Source organism: Peromyscus leucopus, chromosome 6 (genome assembly GCF_004664715.2).
Source record: "Peromyscus leucopus breed LL Stock chromosome 6, UCI_PerLeu_2.1, whole genome shotgun sequence".
NCBI lineage: Eukaryota > Metazoa > Chordata > Mammalia > Rodentia > Cricetidae > Peromyscus > Peromyscus leucopus.
In genome coordinates, this window is record NC_051068.1 from 24429009 (window position 1) to 24451556 (window position 22548).

A 22548-nucleotide genomic window follows, 5' to 3' on the forward strand; every position below is an offset into this window, starting at 1 on the left:
AGATCAAAGTTATCACAGCTTCAATTCTAATTGAATATCCTTAGACTAAAATATTTTAATTGCTAATTACAAATCTTCAAGCTATAATCTTTTTTAGGTTCCATAGTCCAAGTTTGACATTATAAACCATATTCCAATATCATAGTGAAATAAAAAAAATTCATATCAATCTTACTTCAGTGGATACTATTTATTGTTATTTTTCTAAGGCAGTGTAAGGATTACCAGTGTCTCTGAGATATAGACAGCTATTTCTTGCAAAACTATCATTGGTATTTGCAAGTGAAATGTGTGGATATAAAACATATACTAGGAATATTGACAGCAAACAGAATAATCAGAGTTGGATAAGACAAGGAGCCTCATTCTTGTTCAGAAATTGTAACAGGGTTTCTATTTGTAATAAAATTCCAAAAACTCAAGCAGGATATTTAGATGAGGGAGGCTGGTAAATGTGTCCCAATTATTGACACCCATGATGGAAGGATAGATCATTTGATAAATTACAATACACAATACAGTAGTAGAGCAAAGTTACTAAAGATTAGCCATAACAGTAACAATCACAAGATTTGGGAAGAAAATTAAGTGTTATATTTAATTTTGTTGATTGAATATTACCAAAATGAACGAAATATCACCAAATAAATACACAGGCAATAAAAAAATCTCATACCAGCATAACCTAAAGAAGGAATACACACCCACACATACACACAACACACACACATACACACACATACACACACACACACACACACAGCCACTATCAACAACTGCTAAAAAATAACAGGTTTAACAATCATTGGTCATTGATATTTTTCAATTTCAGTGGACTTAAATCTCTAGTAAAAAGACATTAAAAAGAATGGATATGATACCACGATACATCCTGCTGCATTCAAGAAACACACCTCAATATTAAAGATAGACATTTCCTCAGAGCAACCACAGATTCCCCCTCTCATCCTTCCTCCCAATCCCCTCCACCTAACCCCACCTATCCACCCCTCATCCCTTCTCTAAAAGAGTAAGTTCTCCCATTGCGGGGGGAGTCTTCAGTCATGTGAGTGGCTATGCTCTTCTGCTAGAAGCTCAAAAAAACTCTCAAAAATATACTTTCTTATCAGCATCTCATGGAACATTCTACAAAATTGACCATATACTCAGACATAAAGCAAGTCTCAACAGATAGAAGAATTTTTAAATAACCCCCAGCATCCTATCATACAGCTGTGGATTAAGGCTGGATTTCAACAACAACAGAAACCACAGAAAGTCAATGAACTCATGGAAACTGAATAACTCTCTACTAAATTGTCACTAAGTCAAGGAAAAATTAAGAAAGAAATTAAAGAATTCCTAGAATTCAATGGAAATGAATGACCAACATACACAAACTTAGGGGACACAATGAAAATGGTGCTAATAGGAAAGTTCATAGCATTAATTGTCTGCATAAATAATTTTAAGAGATTTCATGCTAGGGAATTAACAACATACCTGAAAGCTTTAAAACAAAAAGAAGCAAACAAACACAAGAGGAGTAGACAGCAGACAATAATCAAATTGAGTGGTGAAATCAATAAAATAGAAACAAAACAAGCAATACAAAGAATAAATAAAACAGAGAGTTGGTTCTTTGAGACAATCAAAAGATAGAAAAATCCTTATCAAAACTAACCAAAAGGCAGAGAGAGAATATCCAAATTAGCAAACTGTAAAAGGGGGCATAACAGACACTGAGGAAATCCAGATTATCATTAGGTCATACTTCAAAAAAAAAAAAAGAGTACTACACAAAATTGGAAAATCTAAAGAACTGTAAAAATTTCTTGATAGATACCACTTACCAAAGTTCAATCAAGATCAGCCAAACAATTTAAATAGACCTATAATGTCTAGGGAATGAAAGCAGTCATTAAAATTTCCCAATTAAAAAAGCCCAGGCCAAATGTTTTTAGTAAAGAGTTCTACCAGACTTTGAAAGAAGAGCTCATACCAATACTGTAGCTAGAGTTTTCCTGCCTGGCCCACAGTCAGGACAAATCTTTGTCACCCGCCAGTCCCACAGCTGCTCAGACCCAACCAAGTAAACACAGAGACTTATATTGCTTACAAACTGTATGGCCATGACAGGTTTCTTGCTAACTGTTCTTATAGCTTAAATTAATCCATTTCCACAAATCTATACCTTGCCACGTGGCTCGTGGCTTACTGGCATTTTCACATGCTGCTTGTCCTGGCGGTGGCTGGCAGTGACTCCTTCTGCCTTCCTGTTCTTTTATTTCTCCTCTCTGTTAGTCTCGCCTACACTTCCTGCCTAGCCAAAGGCCAATCAGTGTTTTATTTATTGACCAATCAGAGCAACTTGACATACAGACATCTCAGACACCTGCACTCAGGCCCATGGTCCTAATCATCCTCTATGCGGACCTGCTGGGTAAAGCCACAAGGAACCCGAGAACGGGCTCCCACAGGACATACAGAACATCCCACAACACAATACTCCTCAAACTATTCCACAAAATAAAAACAGAAGGAACATTGTAAAATTCATTTCATGAGGCCACTGTCACCCTGATACCTAAACCATACAAAGATTCAACAAAGAAAGAGAATTACAGACTAATCCCCCTCATGGACATCAATGCAAAAATACTCAATAAAATACTGGCAAACAAAATCCAAGAACACATTAAAAAGATCATCTACCATGATGAAGTAGGCTTCATCCTAGAGGTGCAGAGATGGTTCAACATATGAAAATTTTCAATGTTTCTTTGCACCATGTTTCATTGAGAAGTAGCTGGATACAAGATAGAAATGGCCATCTTATCAAAACAATCTACAGAATTCAATGCAATCACTATCAAAATCACAACACCATTCTTTATAGAACTTTAGAGAATTATACTCAACTTCATACTAATATATATATCCAAGATAACTAAAACAATCCTGTACAATAGAACAACTTCTAGAGGTACCACCATCCCTGATTTCAAAGTCTATTGCATAGCTTCAGTAATAAAAATTGCATAGTATAACATAAAACAAACAGGTAGATAAATGAATTGGAATCAAACATCCATAAGTAAATCCACATAGCTATGGACACCTGGATTTTGACAAAGGAATCAAAATTCTGAAATGAAAAAAGCATAATCAACAAACGGTTCTAGTATAACTAGATGTCGGCATGTAGGACAAGGCAAATAGATTCATATCTATCACCTGTCCAAAACTCAAGTCCAAGTTGATGAAAGACCTCAACATAATCCAGATACACTGAACCTGTTAGAAGAGAAAGTGGAAAATAGCCTTGTATGCATTGGCATGGAGACAACTTCCTGAACAGAACACCAGCACTAAGATAGAAAATGAATAAATGGGACCTCAGGAAAATAAAAAAGCTTTTTAAGGCAAAGGACACCATCAATAGAACGAAATGTCAGTCTACAACATGGGAAAAATCTTTACCAATCCTTCATGTGACAGAATGTTGATGTCCAAAATCTAGAAAGAACTCAAGAAACTAAACACCAAAAAAAAAAAGAAACAAATAATGCAATTTAAAAATGGGATATGCTATCTAAACAGATATTTCTCAACACAAGAATATCAAATGCCCAAGAAATACTTTAAAAATACTCAACATCCTTAGCTATGAGGAAAATGCAAATCAAAAGGACATTCCATCTTACACCTGTCAGAATGGCTAAGATCAAAAACAGAAATGGCAGCAAAAGTCTGAGAGCAAAGGAAACACTCCTCCATTGTTGGTGGGAGTTCAAACTTGTTTAGTCACTTTGTAAATCAATATGACAGTTTCTCAAAAAATTGGGTATTGGTCTACCCTGTGACCCAGTTGTTATACCACTCTTAGATATACACCCAAAGAATGCTCAATCATATCACAAACACACTTGATCAACTGTGTTCATAGCAACTCTATTTGTAATAGTCAGAACCTGGAAACAACCGAGATGTTCCTCAACAGAAGAATGGATATAAAAAAAATGTGCCACCTTAACATGGTGGTACTCAGCTATTTAAAACAATGACATCAAGAAATTTGCAGGCAAATGGATGGAACTAGAAAAAGTTATCATGAGGAGGAAAAAGACAAATATGTTTTGTACTTACTCATATTAGTTGTAAAGTAAAAGATAACCATGCTGCAATACACTGACCTGGAGAGGGTAGGTAAGAAGGAGCACTCATGGGGAGACACTCCCATAACCTTCAGAAAGGGAAATAGAAGAGATTTTATGAGTAGACTCGGGGGGTGGGTGGGAATGACAATATGAGGGATCAGGTAGGTGAGTTATGGAGGTGAAGAATACTGAAAAGATGACTAGAAAACTGTGGGACATTTTGGGTAAGATAGAAACCTGGTGAAAGGGAAACTCATAGGAATCTACAAGGATAAACTCAGCCAAGACTTCAGGAAATAGGAGATATACAGCCCGAACTAGCCTTCTTCTGTGACCAGGCAAGACTTCTAGTTGAGGAATTGGAACACCAACCCAGCCACGTGCCTTCAACCTACAGTCTTTACTTCCTATGGGATGTGTTGGGGTAAGGGTGGCACAGACATTGTGGGATTGGCCAACGGATGACTGTTACAGCCTCAGATTGATACCAAGAGAGTAAGCCCATTCCTGACACAGCCTGGGGAACCAGGACCCAAAGGCTGGATTTCCCAGAGACCTAGGATAGAATCAAACAGGACTGAAGAAAAAAAAAGTCAAAGTAATGATGTCTAATGATATTCTGCTATACTCATGATTTGTGCCCAGCCCTATTATCATCATTGAGGCTTCACCCAGCAACTTATAGAAACAGATGCAGAAACCCACAGCCAAGTATTACTCAGGGAATACTGTTGAAGAGAGGGAGGAAGGATTGTAGGAGCTAGAGAGGTCAAGGACACCACAAGAAAACCCACAGAGTCAACTAACCTGGGCTCATAGGAGCTCACAGAGACTAACCTGACAACCAGTGAGCCTGCATGAGACTGACCTATTTTGTATATATGAGACAGTTGTGAACCTTGGTCTTCTTGTGGGATTCCTAATAGTGGGCACAGGGGCTGTCTTTGACTCTTTTGCTGGCTTTTGGGACCCTATTCCTTATATTAGGTTATCTTGTACAGCCTTAATACAAGGTGTGGTACTTAGTCTTATTCAATTTGATATGATAGAGATTTCAAAAAAATGAAGAAAAACAAAAACAAACAAAACAAAAAAGCAATAAGAATTCAAATGAAAATCAAGTGTTGTATTTAATTTTACTGATTTTAATTAAGTGCTACAAAGAGAATCAAAGACAGAGCTTTCTTTGTCCTTCTCTCAGCTCCTTCCTTCTATTTCTCTCTCCATAAAGTTTATTTTTTTCTAAATAAGCACAACATTTAGAGAGCTTTATTTATAATTATATTTTATTCTTGTTTTATCTATTCTTCTCTCACAATATATTCTGACCACAGCCACCCTCTCCCTCCTCTTAGACCCCTTACCTCTACCCTTTCTACCAGATCCTTTGTTCCACAATTTTCTTCAGAAAAGAACAGGCTTTATTCAGATCTATTTGACTAAAATTTTCCTTAGAATTCTATAGCATAAAAATGTGTTTATTAGTCAAAGATACATATAAAGATTGAATGCTAACAAAACTGGCAGTTTGGGATTAAACCATAATTTATGAAAAGATGAATGATATAGCAGACAAGGACGTAGAAATACATTGTGTATTTAATATAGTATTAATATGGAAACTCATTAAGCAGTGAGTAATGAAAATGAGATTGACATAACAATTCATTGTTGGGTCAATATAATAAAATACCTAATAAATGTAGACTGCAGTGCTAAGGATGATGGTGATTATGATACAACATAAATTATTCCAAGTGTTTCAAATATACAGCAGAAAAGCCACTTTGTTGAAAATTATATTTGATTTCTTATCATATTTAAATATTAAATAACACAATATCATTGTCATGAGGAAGTGTTAAAATTTTAAATTTTATTTAAAAGCCAGAGAATAAAAAATACTCCCAGACTTGGTAAATATGAAATATACATGGTACATAGCACAAATGTTGTTATAATCTATAGAAAGTAGAAAGAATAATGCTGAGAAGAAGTACCTATCAGGACTATGTTCACAGCACACAGAGGACAGATACTTGTTCAAACATAATGTGCTAATACTTGAAAAGTTATGAGATTATTTTGAAGACATATTTTGAGACACAGGTACTGTTTTTACCATAGCAGTATGTCTGTCACACATGGGAACAAACAGAGGCATAAGAATTGATAAAAGCAGTTAAAAACTATAATTAATAAATGGTATTTTCATGGTATTAAACATTTAATACTGAAATGAAACATAAATCAGGACTCTGCAGTAAGATGTTCCAACTCTTTATTTAGAAATATGACTAAAATCAAACACATTTGGAAGTGTGGACTCCTAGTAGTGTTGTGGTTACTGTAATCACCCCTATCACTGGGAGAGAAGTCAGTCAACACCATCCAGTATTCATGCTTGGATCACACTGTCTGATATTAAGCAGTATTTGTCAGTTAATCACCCTAAATTAGTATAATAAATATCTGTCATCTAGACAGAATTCTTGAGAAATTTATTTTTACAAAATACATTGGACTTTCAACATTATAAGCATTCAGGATGTCATGTATGTCTATTGAATCAGGCCCTCCCTACTAGGAAAAAATGTAATTTTATGAATATGAAAATAAAGATGCATATGAAAATATGAGGGTATTTTTACTTCCTGTGTTAGTAAAATATTTTACTTCAGTCTGAGTTAAATTACAATGCCTTCCTTTGGATTCAAGGGCAAAGTCTTTCTTGCAATCAAAGAGAAAAACACTACACTGCTGATGTCAGCAATTTTTTAAATAGACCAATTACTTTGGAATGCTGATTGGCTTTTGATTCTTTTAAGAATAAAACTGTAGAAACTTGTAGGAATATGCAAAGTACCTTTTATGAATATCATTGATAAAGTTAAAGTACAGAATGCCATTATTTTAATTGAATTACTGCCTGTAGCTAACTGACTAAGAGCATAATAACTTTTCATTTAATTAATTGCTGAAGAAATCCTTAGCCTAGACTAAAAGTATCCATCATGACAATTAGCTTCAGGGTCTAATATATGAAATAAGAACTTGAGGTCTTAGGAAATGAGCTTGTACATAATAGGCATTCACACCCATCTCATTCCACAAATTCCATCTCCAAGGTACCCTTTGCAATTATTCCAAGTAAAGATGTTTCTTTAAAAAGCAATTATACCAGTGATTTAACATAATCCAAGCACAGATCAGAGAAACACTGGTGCTTCCTGTGCAGCTAAATTTACAGAGAGAGAGAGAGAGAGAGAGAGAGAGAGAGAGAGAGAGAGAGAGAGAAAGATTTTGGTGGGGGCATACTAACTTAAGACTATAGTTATACACCTTAAAATTTCCAAGTGGACAATAAATTTTCCTTGATAGTTTCAAGAATAATACCAGTTAGGATAAAAATTAACGAAATGCTTTGGAAACAGATAATATTTTCTCCAAGAGCATTTTATGTTCAATGGGAGACTTGTAAATGTATCAGTGTCAAGTATATTTGTACAAAATTGTTTATAAGGAGTGTACACTGAAATTGCTTGTGGATCCAACACTGCCTCACACCGCTTCATGCTGTGTCTTTAAACATGCTGTGCAATTTCTCCTTTATTCATTTTATTAGTTACTTATGATAAAATATAGTTCTTCTAGTTTTCTTTAGACTTATGAACTCTATGTGAATCAGGACAATATAGATTTATTACTGTCAGGAGATATATATATATATATTATGCTGTGTACATAACAAAAAATCTGCAGGAACATGCAAAATATTAGAATACCAATACTAATACTAAAATAGTTACAGATTTTTGGTTTGCTAAAAAACTAAATAATAGCATAATTTATTATTTTATGTAATAATTTACTATTACATGAGACTATTTTATAGTGACTTCTCATAAAATATTGCATTTAATATTTTATTTAAATGACAAGCAATAATTGAAAAAAGTATACATCATTTGTATAAAGCACAAAAGTCATATCATTATTTACCTAAATAAATTATTTTATTAGATTTCAACTAAACATATAAACTAAGAATTTTCATTATGGTATTTTCATAAATAGTTCTTATTTACTTTAAAATATGCCTTATTTTTCAATTACATCAAATATTTGGTAAATTTTTTCTCTTTTAATTCAACAAAGAATTTCTACACTTACATTAATAACATAAAGGTGATGTTTGTAAACATACATTTTGTATGTATATACATGTCTTACTATATTTTATTGAATGTATATGTTTCCTTTTAATGTGTAAATAGTTGTGATAGATAATATAGAGACACTGGGATTGAATTCTATAGAAAAATCACCTAACTATGGCAGTATTTCTAGTTACTGACTTTCAAAATATGTCTTATATAAAAAGAAATAATGAGTAAAACAGTTGTTGTATGAATCCTAAATGGTCTTAATAAAAACCGGTAGCCAAATGTTGGAGTAAATGCTGACAGGTCAGAGAGACAAAAGAACAAGCTGCTAGAGAAATTTCTTACCACTATCAAATCCTCAGGTTGAATGGAAGGCAAGATCCTATCTCCATGAATCCTCTGACTAAACGCCTCTGAGTCTGTAGTCAAAGCTTTATTTGATACATAATATATCACTACAATTCTCCTTTTTTGTCTAAAATAATAAAAGGTTATAACTAATGTAAGAAAAACTATATACAATAAGTATAATAACTATATAATATATACAGTCAAGAGTTACATTAACAATGTCCAGTCCATAAGCATTTGAGAAATTCAGAGAAAATACACCATTATTTATCCTATTTTATTGACTCCAAAATATTGTACCTAATTCACGTTCTATCCTAACTTGTATTACTAACTCAAAACTATCTTTTAATATCTTTCAAACCTACATGCTTTATGTCTCTTTAGTGAGTTTCATCTTCTCTCTCTCTCTGTTTTTTTTTTTTGTTTGTTTGTTTTGTTTTTGAGATAGGGTTTCTCTGTGTAGCTTTGGAGCCTGTCCTGTATCTCACTTTGTAGACCAGGCTAGACTCGAACTCACAAAGATTCACCTGGCTCTGCCTCCCGAGTACTGGGATTAAAGGCGTGTGCTACCACCTCCCGGCTTTAGTGAGTTTCTATTTTGAATTTGCTAACAAGGAAAACTATAACTGTAATTATCTAGTCTTAACTCCATCAGAAACCTGAGAAGCAAATAATATTTCCAAGTAAACAGGAAGTGCAGGCAAGCAACTTCTAAAAAATGTGAGAAATGAAAGAAACAGCTGGCTTCCTGGACAGTCACCCAAGTTGCTCTGCAATGTTAGGGCTTCCATCATCGGCCTACAGGTTTAGCATATCTGACAGACTTATCTATGAAGCAGGATTTTCTGAAGGGCCTTCCTGCTTTGTATTGGCAAGGTTTTGCAGTCCTTTGTTTTGTGTTCTGCTTTGTCCATTTGGACAGCACATTGTCAGCAGCTAAGGCAAGGGCACTTTCTTGCCTAGTGGGTAACTTTTGCCACAAAGAAAGTAAACTCCATGTGGAGTTTCTTCAATGCCCATCATCTTCTCTGAAGTAGATTGGTGTTGCCAGGATCAGACATGTTTCATTGTCATGAAAAACAAAAGAATCTATGCTGATAAAACATTTTAAATACCATATTTTGTAGGTCTCTGAAGTGTTGAAGATGACCTGTCTATCTAAAATATATCTCTGTTTGACCTTGAAATCATACCTAATATGACTACAAATTTGATTGTAATGACTAAATACTAACTTGTTTTTTTTATATTCTAATTAGTTGATAATAACTTTCAAGTACTAGCAATTTGCATTACATTGTTAAATGAAGTTGTTCTATACATTGAACAAGATTATAAGTTTATAGTTTATGTACAGTATTTTCATTTTTCTTTCCTTTTTTTTTTTTTTTTGGTTTTTCAAGACAGGGTTTCTCTGTGTAGCTTTGTGCCTTTTCCTGTAACTTACTTGGTAGCCCAGGCTGGCCTCGAACTCACAGAGATGCGCCTGGCTCTGCCTCCCAAGTGCTGGGATTAAAGGCATGCACCACCACCACCTGGCCATGTACAGTATTTTCTAACAAAATTAATTTCAACTTTGTATCAATATACACAATTTGTATACTATATACAAAAATCCAATCCAATATAAAATATTTAAAACTAGTATTTGCTTTTTAAAGTAGATTTAATAATCTATTTTTTATCTTATCATATCCATGTTCTCCCTATTTTCTTTTCAGAGTAGATTCAGTAATCTACCTTTTCTCTTATCATATCTATATCCCCTTTCTTTTTTCTTTTTGAAACAAAATCCCTGAATGTAATCTCCTTTGTTTAGCCTTTTTCTTGGCCATTTCCAGTAACAATTTGTAAGCCACCATCCTAAACAATGACAAATATCCATAACTCAGTGAACAACCAAAGACCACCCACCTCACCTCTTGGGAATGTGGACATCATGTTCTTAAAATTACTTCCTGCTGCCTGGGGATGAAGGCATCATTAGAGGATCCTGAAAAGAAAAAAATGCGGTTAATGGTCAAGTTATGGGAGAGGTAGCTATTTCATTTCTTGTCCGGTCTCAGCATACCCAGAAAGTGCAGGGCTTGTTTCAAGTTCTGGCTATAGCAGTCTATGAGGCTGGATCATCTCAGCTAACCATCTTGAATTTGTCAGAGCTTGAAGTCCGAAGTCAATCTTTGGGTGGTGTTTGTCAGCTTAGTGGCATTATCATCATCCTTATGGGATCATTATTGTGGGTCTCATCATCTTTTTGGAGATTTTAAGTTTGTAATAGGTCATATTTTTCTTTTCTTGGTAATTTTTTCTAGGTAGTTCTCTTTTCTTCTTTGGATGCTTATTTGTTCAAAGGTCTTTAAATTCTTCAAGATGGTTGTTTTTATTTTTCTGGAAAGACAAAAACAAAAATAACCCCTAACCCTAACTTTGGGGAGTTTCCAAATCTAACCTTTATCAGTTTTAATTTATAGTGTCTCCTGGTTTTTTGTTCTGTCTTCTATAGCTGTTCTATCATCCAGAGCAGTATGGCTTTTTATAATAGGCATCAAGTTCTTTAATTATTCTGAGAAGGGGTTTCTTCTATGATGACAGTAAAGGATTGAATGAAATTTTACATGGGAACCTGTGAGATGCCCCTCAGGGTGTTTCCCAATGGCAAAGGCAAGGGATTACCTTGTCTGTCCCTTGTTGACCTACATTTGTTAGTCTAATGTTTCCCTTTACCACACTTTCTGCATAATCCAGAAGGGAGGGGTATTCTTTTGGGATTATTTCTTGAAAAAATATTGTTTCTAGGAACACCCTGTTTGTTCCCTTTTTAGGTGACCTTATATATTGCAAATGAAACCTCTGACATTACTATTTTTCTTCAAACCTCTTGAAATTAGGTCTCCTACCCAAGTATCATCATGGTCATGAGATGCAATATTGATTGTATCTCTAATCCATTCCCCAAGGGTGCTGATCTTGCCTTTCATGGCCTAATTACCATTCTGCATTGTGCATTAGCATTTTCAAAAGTCAGAGATTCAATTATTATTTCTCTAGCTTCTGAATTTGCTATCATTTTATTTACTTCTGAAGTCAGTCTTTGTAAGAAATTACTGTAGATTTCTTTTGGACCCTGTATAACTTTAGTAAATGACTCAAATTTATTTTCTACTTCTTTAATTCTATCTCAAGCATCATGGCTGCTGTGTGGCATAAATATAGGGTATGGTCATCACATAAAGATTGATTTTGTATATCAGCATAATTGCCCTCTCCAAGAAGTTGATCTTGACAAATCAACTCAATACCTTAGCCTCATCCTTCCATCAGGTCCTCCATTGTAATTGGGGACCAGCATCTAACACTGCTGTAACCACATCTCTCCAGTCTTGAGAGATAATTCTATTACAAGTTGGCCATGACTTTAACATATGCTTTATATATAGTGAATGCATACCATATGAGACTATAGCTTCCTTGAATGTCCTCAAATCTAACATCTGCACAGGAGTTCAATCAGATTGTACAGTCTTGGGGATATTTATCATTTGGTAGTTCCTGTAAGGTCACTGGATAAATTAAGGTTGGCTGTTTGAAAAACTTAGTTTGTTTCTCTGTAACCTTAAAATGCACTGCTGAGATTGGTTTTCCTTTAAATTCATCTGTCTGGCTCTAAATATCTCTATAATCTGTTTTAACAAATTTTTTCTAGAACTTTTATCTTGATGTTAACATTAACCAACTTTTTAAATGATAAAACAGAAATGATCAAAAAATAATATTTATAACTGACATTATATAAATTCCATCAACATTAATTATCCTCTCATTTACTTATTCCATTTTTAGATTATCTGATATATTATCAAACAGAGACGAAATACCTTCCATTGTAATAATGTTTCCCATTTTTTAATATGGGAAAATACTGTCTTTTTTTTTTTAACTAATTCTCCCTTTTGAGAAATCCCAATTGACTCCCCAAATCTGCTGACAATGATGATTTAGATGACAGTGTTGAGGAGGGGGTCCAAAGAAAGCCAAAACAAAGAAACCAAAGAGCCAGCTGTCTGCATGGGGCAAAGTGTGAAATCTACTAATTCCAGTATGTTTGAATCTTGAGCATAGGCTGGAGCCTGAGCCTGAGCCTGAGCCTGAGTCTGAGTATGAGTCTGGGCCTGAGCCTAAGTCTGAGTCTGGGCCTGGGCCTGGGCCTGAGTGTAAGCTTGGGCCTGATCAGGGTAGGGACTCTGGTTCAAGAAGCATGGAAACTCTGTCCCGAACCAGTGGCTGCAAAGCCACAGGCAAGTGGCTTTTTTGTGAATTTGTGCCCTTAAAGTTGAATGTCAGATATTGGGGTAAATGCTGACAGATCAGAGAGACAAAGAAACAAGCCCCTAGAGAAACTTCTCACCACTATCAAATCCTCAGATTGAACGGAAGGCAAGATCCTATTTCCATGTATCTTCAGACTGAAAGCCTCTGGGTCCTTTGCCAAAAGCTTTATTTGATATACAGTATATCACTACAAACAGTTTTTATTTTACTACTTGTAAACATGACATTTTGCTGAAATAATGATTAGCTTTTTTGTTGTTGTTGTTTTTGTTTTTGTTTTGTTTTGTTTTGTTTTTCCTGAGGTAACTATGTAGCTGGAAGTTTTCCTGTGTCCCACCTGGTCCCACAGCCACTCAGACCCAAACAAACACACAGAAATTAATGAGGAATTTATTAGGAACTGTGTAGCCATGGCTTACGGCTCAAGCTTCTTGCTATCCAGCTCTTATAGCTATACTCAGCCCATTTCCTTTAATCTATATGTCACCACGTTTTCCGCGACTTTGGCAATACATATTGCTCCCTGGACGGTGGTTTGGCATCTCATCTCCCCTGCCTCTCCTTTTTCCTTTCACTATCTCCCTCGGATTTTCCTGCCTGGCTTCATCCTGACCCGCCATAGGCCAATGCTGCTTTATTTATCAACCAATCAGAGCAATACATAGTCATAGTGTACTGAAAGATATCCCGCAGCAATGAATGAAATACAAAATACCGACATCTTTTAGAAGCATGTTAGTAGGTTTGGCTAGATTGTTGTCAATCAGAATTTATATATAATTGAGAATACACAAATTTTATCTAAAATTTTGCATTTCCTTTCATTTCTGTTTTTGCTTTTATGGGCCACACCGAAGAATTCTAAGTACCTCTGAAATCATATAAGATTCCTCTCAAATTTTTTCTCAGCCTTATAACCTGTAACTCTTTAGGGCTGGAGTCAGGTTTGCATCTCTTTTCCTCAAAGGAGCTTTCCCATGCACCCTTCTGTGATATCAGTGCTGCTAGGTATTTATATTCATGGTTAAAAATCCCTGCCCATTCTGGTGCTCAGAAGCTTCCCTGAGAGCTCTCTTCTCCAGGAAGATTTTACAAGACCACAGAGCCCAGCTTGCTGATGTAGAGCAGGACTCTCAGCTTCCATGTTCACTGCTCTTACTCTTCTGTAACAGGAATGTCTCACTCCCTCACTCTGCTGGAATCTTTGGTTAAGTATCATATTTTCAGAATGAGTGTTAAATCAATTACTCATACACAAAGACTATAAATATAATCTCATGTCTTTTTCTCTGATTCCTTGCTTTGTATATTTTATGATGTATGTTAATGTCATTTATTTTGTGTAAAATATTCTTTTTCCCTTGCATGCCCCCACAAAAAAAATCCCAGGGAGGTAGGATTTTCTCTGTGATGGGTACTAGGCTTGCTTTTAAACAGAAACACACGAAAATGTAAAAGAATCGATTCATATCTTAAGAATCAATTAATTTATTTAACTATTCTGCTGTGATCCTAACAATTTTTAATGAGTAGTAAATTCTAGTAGTGCTAAAATGTATACCATTATTTAATATAATGAATAAGAATACTACTTTGATGGCAAGGGCTCCTAGAATTTTACTTTCATAAAATCAAGTTTAAAAGTAAAATCCACCAGTATTTTCAACATTAAGTGATTTTTTTTATTCTTCTTCACAAAATATGGGGCTAAACAGACCAAGTTGCTAAATGTGATCTTAGCATTTGTTGTTCTTATACAATTTTGGTACATTTTTGTGGAGTTTTATAGTTTTGAAAGTTTTGCTAATAATGGTAACTATAGACTGTCATTATTGGGCCTATCAAGGCTAATAGGGGTTATATAGGATTCTGTTTTTTAGTAAAATATCTGTATTTTATTTTATAGTTCTAGACTTTTCATATAATTCTGTCAATTCAATAAGGTGGTACTTACTTTTGCGATGTTATCATTGTACATTTTTATAAGGAAAAGCAACCTGGCATCAAGTCTGCCAATTTCTCATGTAAGATTCTGCTCAAAAATTATATTTATTACTATCTTAATAAAATATTTCAGCCTTTTCATGATTAGCACCTTAGTTAAATATAAATGAATAAAATAAATAAAATTTGAATTATGTAATCACCACAAAAAAAGCAGTACTAGTGTGTTTTCCAAAACAACGATGTACTTCTTTATATACATTAAAAAACACTTATTTGTGTGGCACACAGCACATTGTATATCAGAATCCATCATCAAACACATAGAGCATATAAGAGTCAATCTGTATATAAAAATAGAGACAGAGAGTTTAATATTCTACACCTGCAGCACAGAAGACAGTCTTGAAAGTTTCTTGGCAGAGAATATGTTCCACTTCATAGACCACCGATCTATGCTGGAGGTATCTGAGGAAAATACACAATAGCCCATTTCGTGGATCAATAGAACATAACAGAGTAGTGGGTGTGAAATAGAGGTATACAGATAATAATTATTTATTGAAGAAATATGTTTTAACCTGATCATGCAATATCACTTCAAAAAATATTTGTATGAGTAAATCATTTTAAAAATTAAGAATTACCACCTAGAAATGAGTATAGAAACTAAAAAATAGTTTGTTCAAGGTCAAAAATGAATTTACAAAGATAAGCCTTGACTTTAATTTTTTGTGAAGTTTGTGTCTGTTTTATTCTATTTAAAAACTAAACTTCTGATTATTAGATAGATATAATAATAGTATAAAAAGAAACATACTATTTAAACAATTAGAATCAAATCAGTTAACTGTAAATATTTACTAAACATTTAATTATTTTAAATGTTTTTATTGGGATTTTTTTCAAATTCAGAAAGTATATTTTAATCACTTTCAAGATCTCTCCTGTGAATTTATGCATTCTTCACAGAACATAATCAGGTTTTTTTTTTCAAACTTGCAGCCACTTGAGACTCTTGAAAGATGCAATCTTCACTGGCAGTTGAAGTCTTTTATTTATTGAACAGTGGGACAGGATGATGACATCAATGCAGTTCCTGCCAATATACTTTCCTACAGATATTAAAACCAGAGTGTGCATGGATGGAAATGAACCCCAACATGGAGCTATCTCCATGGTTTGCCAAGTTCCTCGCAGGCTACTAATCACTACCTGACATTGATTCAATGGAAAGTGAAGTCAGAACACCAAATTGTTTCCCATGTCATAGCCTATTGACTGGCTGCCAGACGTTAATCACCAGATGTCTTTATTGACCTAGTCTGCAATGGGAGCCCAGAATGTACAACACTGAATCTTTCATGGGAAGTTTCCTAAAATTATTTATCTCAGATAACCATATATTTATAAAGCTGCTTGACTGTAAAAATAACTATTGCAACTTATCTCTATATTTACGTTAAAATTCACATATCCATATATAGAGTGTCCACATAAATACAAAATATAAATCTATGCTATTCATGACTGTCTCTAGACTGTATGAAGAAGGTTAACTAAAGATGAGGTGATAGGGCTGAAGAGGCAGGAGCTTAGTCCCTCCTAAACATTAAAACCCAGATCTTTTACTCTTACACAATTAAAAGTGAAGTGTGATGACAACTTCCACATACATGATCAAGCACATACACAAAAACATACATCAAAAGAAAAAAATAGAAAATAATCACATAAGATAGCAACCATAATATATATTTCAATGCAAACATTTATTTGCCTGTGTTTGGAAGTATAAAATTAGGTGTATTAGTTATTTTTCTGTTGCCATGATAAAATACTACTACCCAAAGCCACTTCCAGATAAACAAAAGGTGATTTTGACTTATAGTCTCAGTGAATAGAGTTCATCCTAGTAGCTAGAGGCAGATCTAATGTAATGTCACAAACAGGAAGCTGGCTGACCCCATTATCATCCATACAAGGGAAGCAGAAAGAGAAAGCAGAGGTCAGAGGATTAGAATGTAGTTATAAACCTCCTAAGACATCCTCAGTGATCTACTTCTTCCAGCAAGGCTGCATTTCCTAAAGCCTCCATCACACCCCAAAAGAGTACCACCAACAGGGGACAAAATGTTCAGATACATGTGCCTATGTGGAATATTTATCATTGAACCACCACATGAGGAAAGAGTTCACTACAAGTATATGTATGCATGCAGGCATATACAGAAGAGCTGTCTGTACCAAGAAATACAGCGATGGTATGTAAGTATACAATGCATGTAGAGATCTTCAAAATCCATAGTATGTGAGCATAGTGGATAACTTTTACAGACTGAATATCTATTGTCAGATAACATGAAGAGCTATATTCTGACACTATATATAATTATATATGAGATATCTGGACCTATAGAGAAACACATCAGAGCACTTAGCCCAGCTTTTCTGCAATTGTGTCTGCCATTTCTTCAGCCCCTGTTTCCTCAGCCAGGTCAATCCTAAAGCTGTGTGGGCAATGGCACTTCTTCCAAACTTTAGGGTTATAGGCCTGTGCTACCATACAGGTTCTACATTTTATTTTAAAGTAGTTTTCAGATGTGAATATATGGAATTTTCCTTGGATTAAACATGACAACATATATTAAAAACAAATGAGTCTTGCAAATATAAAGGTTGCATTTTGGTTTATCAACACAAAAACTAACATAGGGTTTCCATAATCAGTCTAAGAAAATGCACAAAAGCTTGAAGCTACCTTCTTTTTCTTGGTACATTGTCCAGTTTTGAAAGCTATGTATTTTTTCTGTGGTGTTATGTTGTTGTTGTTTTGTTTTGTTTGAGACACATTCTCACACTGTGAGCCAGGAGGCTATCCAAGCATGTATTATATACCCCAGGGCAGTCTCAAGCCAACAAAGAACCATTGGCCTCATCCTTCTGAGTGTTGGAATTACAGGTGTGAGCTATACACATGATAGAGTTGAACATATCTGACATTGTCATAAAGAGTCCACAGCAGCTGTGTTGACCACAGGGAGGGTGTCAGTGGTGGAAAGAGGGAGTGTCCAGTGTTGAATGGGACACATACATCCAAGCTGCTCTACTTCTGGGTTCTGGGTTATATCTCAGGACCATCCTTACTGTGGTAGAATAATGAGAATAGTTTACATCTCAATATTTCCACAGTTCATGAGATTTGCGGTTTAGGGAAAGAAGTCAGGCTATTAACTAGCTTTACAAAATAACCCTTGATCCTTGTCACTAACCTCATATTTACAATGTAGTAAAATGATGTGGATAAAAGTTAACACTTTAGTTCTGCATTCTATCAAAAAAACAGTATAAATGAACTATTTTGTAGATCAGACTGCAATTCCATAAAATTATTTCACTTCCAAATGAAAATCATCCTTCACTGAAAATTTATACATACTTTCTGAGGGCTACTTTTGATCTAATGCCAAATATAAATTGTCTCTGTTACATAAATTTATCTTTTAAAAAGTGCTGGCAGTTTTTTCAATTATATTATCATTATAACAAAAATTTAATAAGGCTGCTATAGAATATTTTTCAGAATCATATGTCACACTGTAAGAATCAAGGCAAACTTGGGTATCAATTTCCCCCACTGTGTTTCAGACACGGTCTGTTTATAGTTTTGACCCTGTGCATACCCAGCTGAAAGATCACTAGCTTGAAGGGCTTCTCTTCTATCACCTCCTTTCTTGCCAGAGGACCACTGAGATTACAAGTCATACTACAGAGGTGGGGTCACCTCATTTTTTGTAAATCAAGCTCAGGTCCTCACACTTGTGAAGTAAATAACTTACCTACCGTGCATTCTATGCAGTCCACAAATAGCTATGTCTTTAAAACTGCATTCATTAGGCCTTGTGCTAGTTGTGACCTGACCTAGGGGTGCATCAGCCTGGCAGAATTTTACTGTAGCATTTTCATACCACTTAACCAACACAGGTAGAATGAGGTAAGTCACATGTGGCTCTGGAAGATACAGCTTTGCACCACATGCCTTTTAAATGTCTGGTATGTCCAAATAAGTCATATGCTAGTACCTAATCTAACAATGGTTCAAAAATGCAGTGCAACCACATGCGGGAAAAATATAAACAGGATTGTTGTATTCAGGTAAGAGCCCATTTGAAAACTTATTTGGAAATTTATCTTGTGATAAGTAAGACACATTTCTCTAAAAATAGTAAACTAATTGTACTGGTTAGGTTTCATTGTCAAAGAAATAGAACATAAGTTGCCTGGAAAGAGGGAGGCTCAATTGAGGAATTTCCCAGAGTTAGAATGGCCTGTGGTCATGACTGTTGGAAAGTTACATACTGATGATTGATTTGAGAAGGCCCAGTCCACCAACCAGCACCTTCACTATGTAGGCAGGTGACCCCAAACTGTATAAGAAAACTGAATGATTATCTAAGAGTGAGTGAGCCAGTAAGCAAGATTTCACCATGGCTCTGCTTCAGCTCCTGCTTGAATTCCTACTCAGACTTGTGACCTGGAAGTATAATCTGAAATAAAATCTCTTTTTTCCCTAAATTGATTTTGATTGTGGTGTTTATCACAGAAAGAGAATATGTATTAAAATAGAAATTAACAGAATAATTTTCTTCCATAGCATTTGTCCTAGGAAGTAGTAATTATGAAAATCTAAATTTGTATAATTGCTATTGTTTATAACAATAATAATATATAGTATAGAACTAACTAAATACAACATTTTTGTCTTAAAATACTGCAGTTTCTCTCAAAGCAGAATAGCATATTGATGAATTCTTCTGATCTAGTGAAAGTAGATCTGTGAAAAATGCAAGAAATTATTTAAAAAACAAAGATATGAAATTATATATGTGTCTGATATCTGATTTCTAAACCTTATATTATGTTTATAGTATGCTTGTGGAGAGAGCTGAGAGCTATATAATGCCCAAAGCTATGAGCAACTGAAATGATGCAGTTCTCATTCTCTCAAGGGAGTGGAACGTTATAATCCAAGGAAAGTGAAGTGTAATGGAAAGAACCAAGCAGTAAAAGAAAACCTGAGAAGTTACAATGCACCTCTGAAACCTCCCAAGCCTGAACTCTAACACAACACCCTGTCCTCCATCTGGACTGAGTTGAAACAATTGCCTTCAAGACGGTGGGAAATCAACAACACCCAGACTGGCAAATGTCAAAATACCTGAGATCTTAGTGATTTGCTTAAGATTGGAGGACAGAGAATGCTGCAGCCATTGGAAGTACAGACCCCATCTCCATTAATATATATTGTTTAGAGAAGGGATGTAAATGATTCTTTATTTGAATGTTTAAAAGCAAAAATAAATGTGGGCATCTTTGCTGGATATTCTTAAGTATTTACTAGAACATATGTTTAACATTTTATAAAATATTGAAACCATATAATACTGATAAAATATATTTTCTTGAGTAGTGTTGACATGTGTATAGTATTCTTCTAGTCTTTTTACCAGGTTTACTCTATGTGTAAGCTCATTAGGCACTTAATTCATTTATAATATTATACGGTTGATAAGAGTATAATTTCAGAAAATCTTAAATCACCATAGTTATTGTGTAACTACCATACACTCAAAATATTTAAAAGCAAAGAAGTCCTGATTCATGTTCTCTTTTCTATTTCTCTTCTCTTCTCTTCTCTCCTCTCCTTTTCATACAATTCCAACAGACCGAGCTCTTCACTAACACTACATGAGGCATACATGCATAGTATTTAGCTCATAAGGAGATATAATTTTTAATTAAATTTTCAATGATTTTTATTGATATTTTGTCTTACTTTCTATTCACTCATGTACTTATTTTGCTTGCAGAAATGCAATGGCATGTATTTTCATGGCAAAATAATGATAATTACCAATGATAGACATTCATGTGTTGAAATTAAAATCTAGAGGCAAAAAAATATATATGACATGGTGTTTGAAAACAATTCTCATTTTTGCTATTGTACTCTCCAGTGCAATGAGCAGGGAGAAAACGTCTACTGTTTTTAAGTCTGTCTGAGAACACAGCGCCTCTTTGCTAGATGTGTCATCATCCTCGGCAATTGTGCCATGTGTGCACTGGACTGAGAAGTTTGATCTGAGTTTTCATCTGGCTCACTTGATTCAGAACTTACCTTGATTCCTTCTTTTAAACCCAATTTGAAGTACACTTGACATAGTGTATGACTTTGCACATGCCTTTTGGGTAGTGCAATCATTTGTAACCATTTTAAGACTTGCTTCACTCTAGCCTGATATTGCCTTCACCACTTGACTGGCTGCATATTGTTGTTGTGTTTTCTGGGAAGCTAAACTGTGGTCCTATCTAAGTGATGTTCTGTTTCTCTGTCAGTTTTCTTGTATATTTCATTTATGACCTTTTGATGATTCCTGCAATACAGTCCAATGTGAACATGAGTAACCAAGGCCATAATATTTATTGACAGTTTCTGTTCAGAGCAACATATCTTATTTTCCTTTTATCTGTAACACAATTAAATAAAATATTACTGCATAACACATAGTGAAACATACACTTTAAAAGAAAATGCTCGGTACATTTGTAAATGTAATATATCCAGTCTTGTGCTCTCTTGCCATAGTCTGTTTCACTGAGTCTAACCTATGAGTATACAAAAGCAGATATACTCAATAAATCATTTCTAAAACATACATATGTAATAAAGTGTAAAAAAACTAACCTACTACATTGGATTTTGAATGGTTATTTATTTTTTCTGTAGCTATGTTTCCATTGTCTTTATCTCTTTTCTAAAGTACACACACACACACACACACACACACACACACATGCACACACTTTTATATATCTATCTGATTTACTTCCTGCCTTGGAAGCACATATTCTATTTTTTCGCGTTTTCTTCATTATTGTTTAATGTATTTTCCCATCAATGTTTGAGAATCATTTTTTTCAGGCAAGGTTACATTCTGCTTAACCTCTCTATTCCTAGTTCCTCTTTGGTATAGGAATTAGAAGCAAGTTATTCTCTACATTAATAGTATGAATGTTCATGTTGAACTAAATTTGCTTAAATTAATTTCCAATCCTTTACATGCTGTGAAAAGTTTGGTAAACTTAAGTGTAAGTATGCATTTTCACCCTTACACATTTTGCTCATGTCAAAATTGTTACAATATTAGCTATTGCAATGAATTTTCTTAAAGTTACACATAATGGAACCAAATGCACAAACATGTATCAACAGTAATTGACACAAAGTAATTTTCTAAAAAAAAAAATAAAAACCAAAAAAAAAAAAAAAAACCAAATCCAATGAATTTTATTGCATGTGGAATTTTCTGAGTTATAGTGACTTTCTTTACTTTTGAATACAATGGTTTTATTAAGGAGAAATTTGCTTCTTAAGGATTAATTAATTTTCTAGATATGGCTCTTGCTATCACATTTGGGAGTATATTTGATTTAGTCATTCAGTCAATAAAAGATAAATGCACTGCTAAGTATTATACTACAGTGAAAATAATTATCTATAATTTAGCTATCAGTGATGCCAAGTCAGGACACAC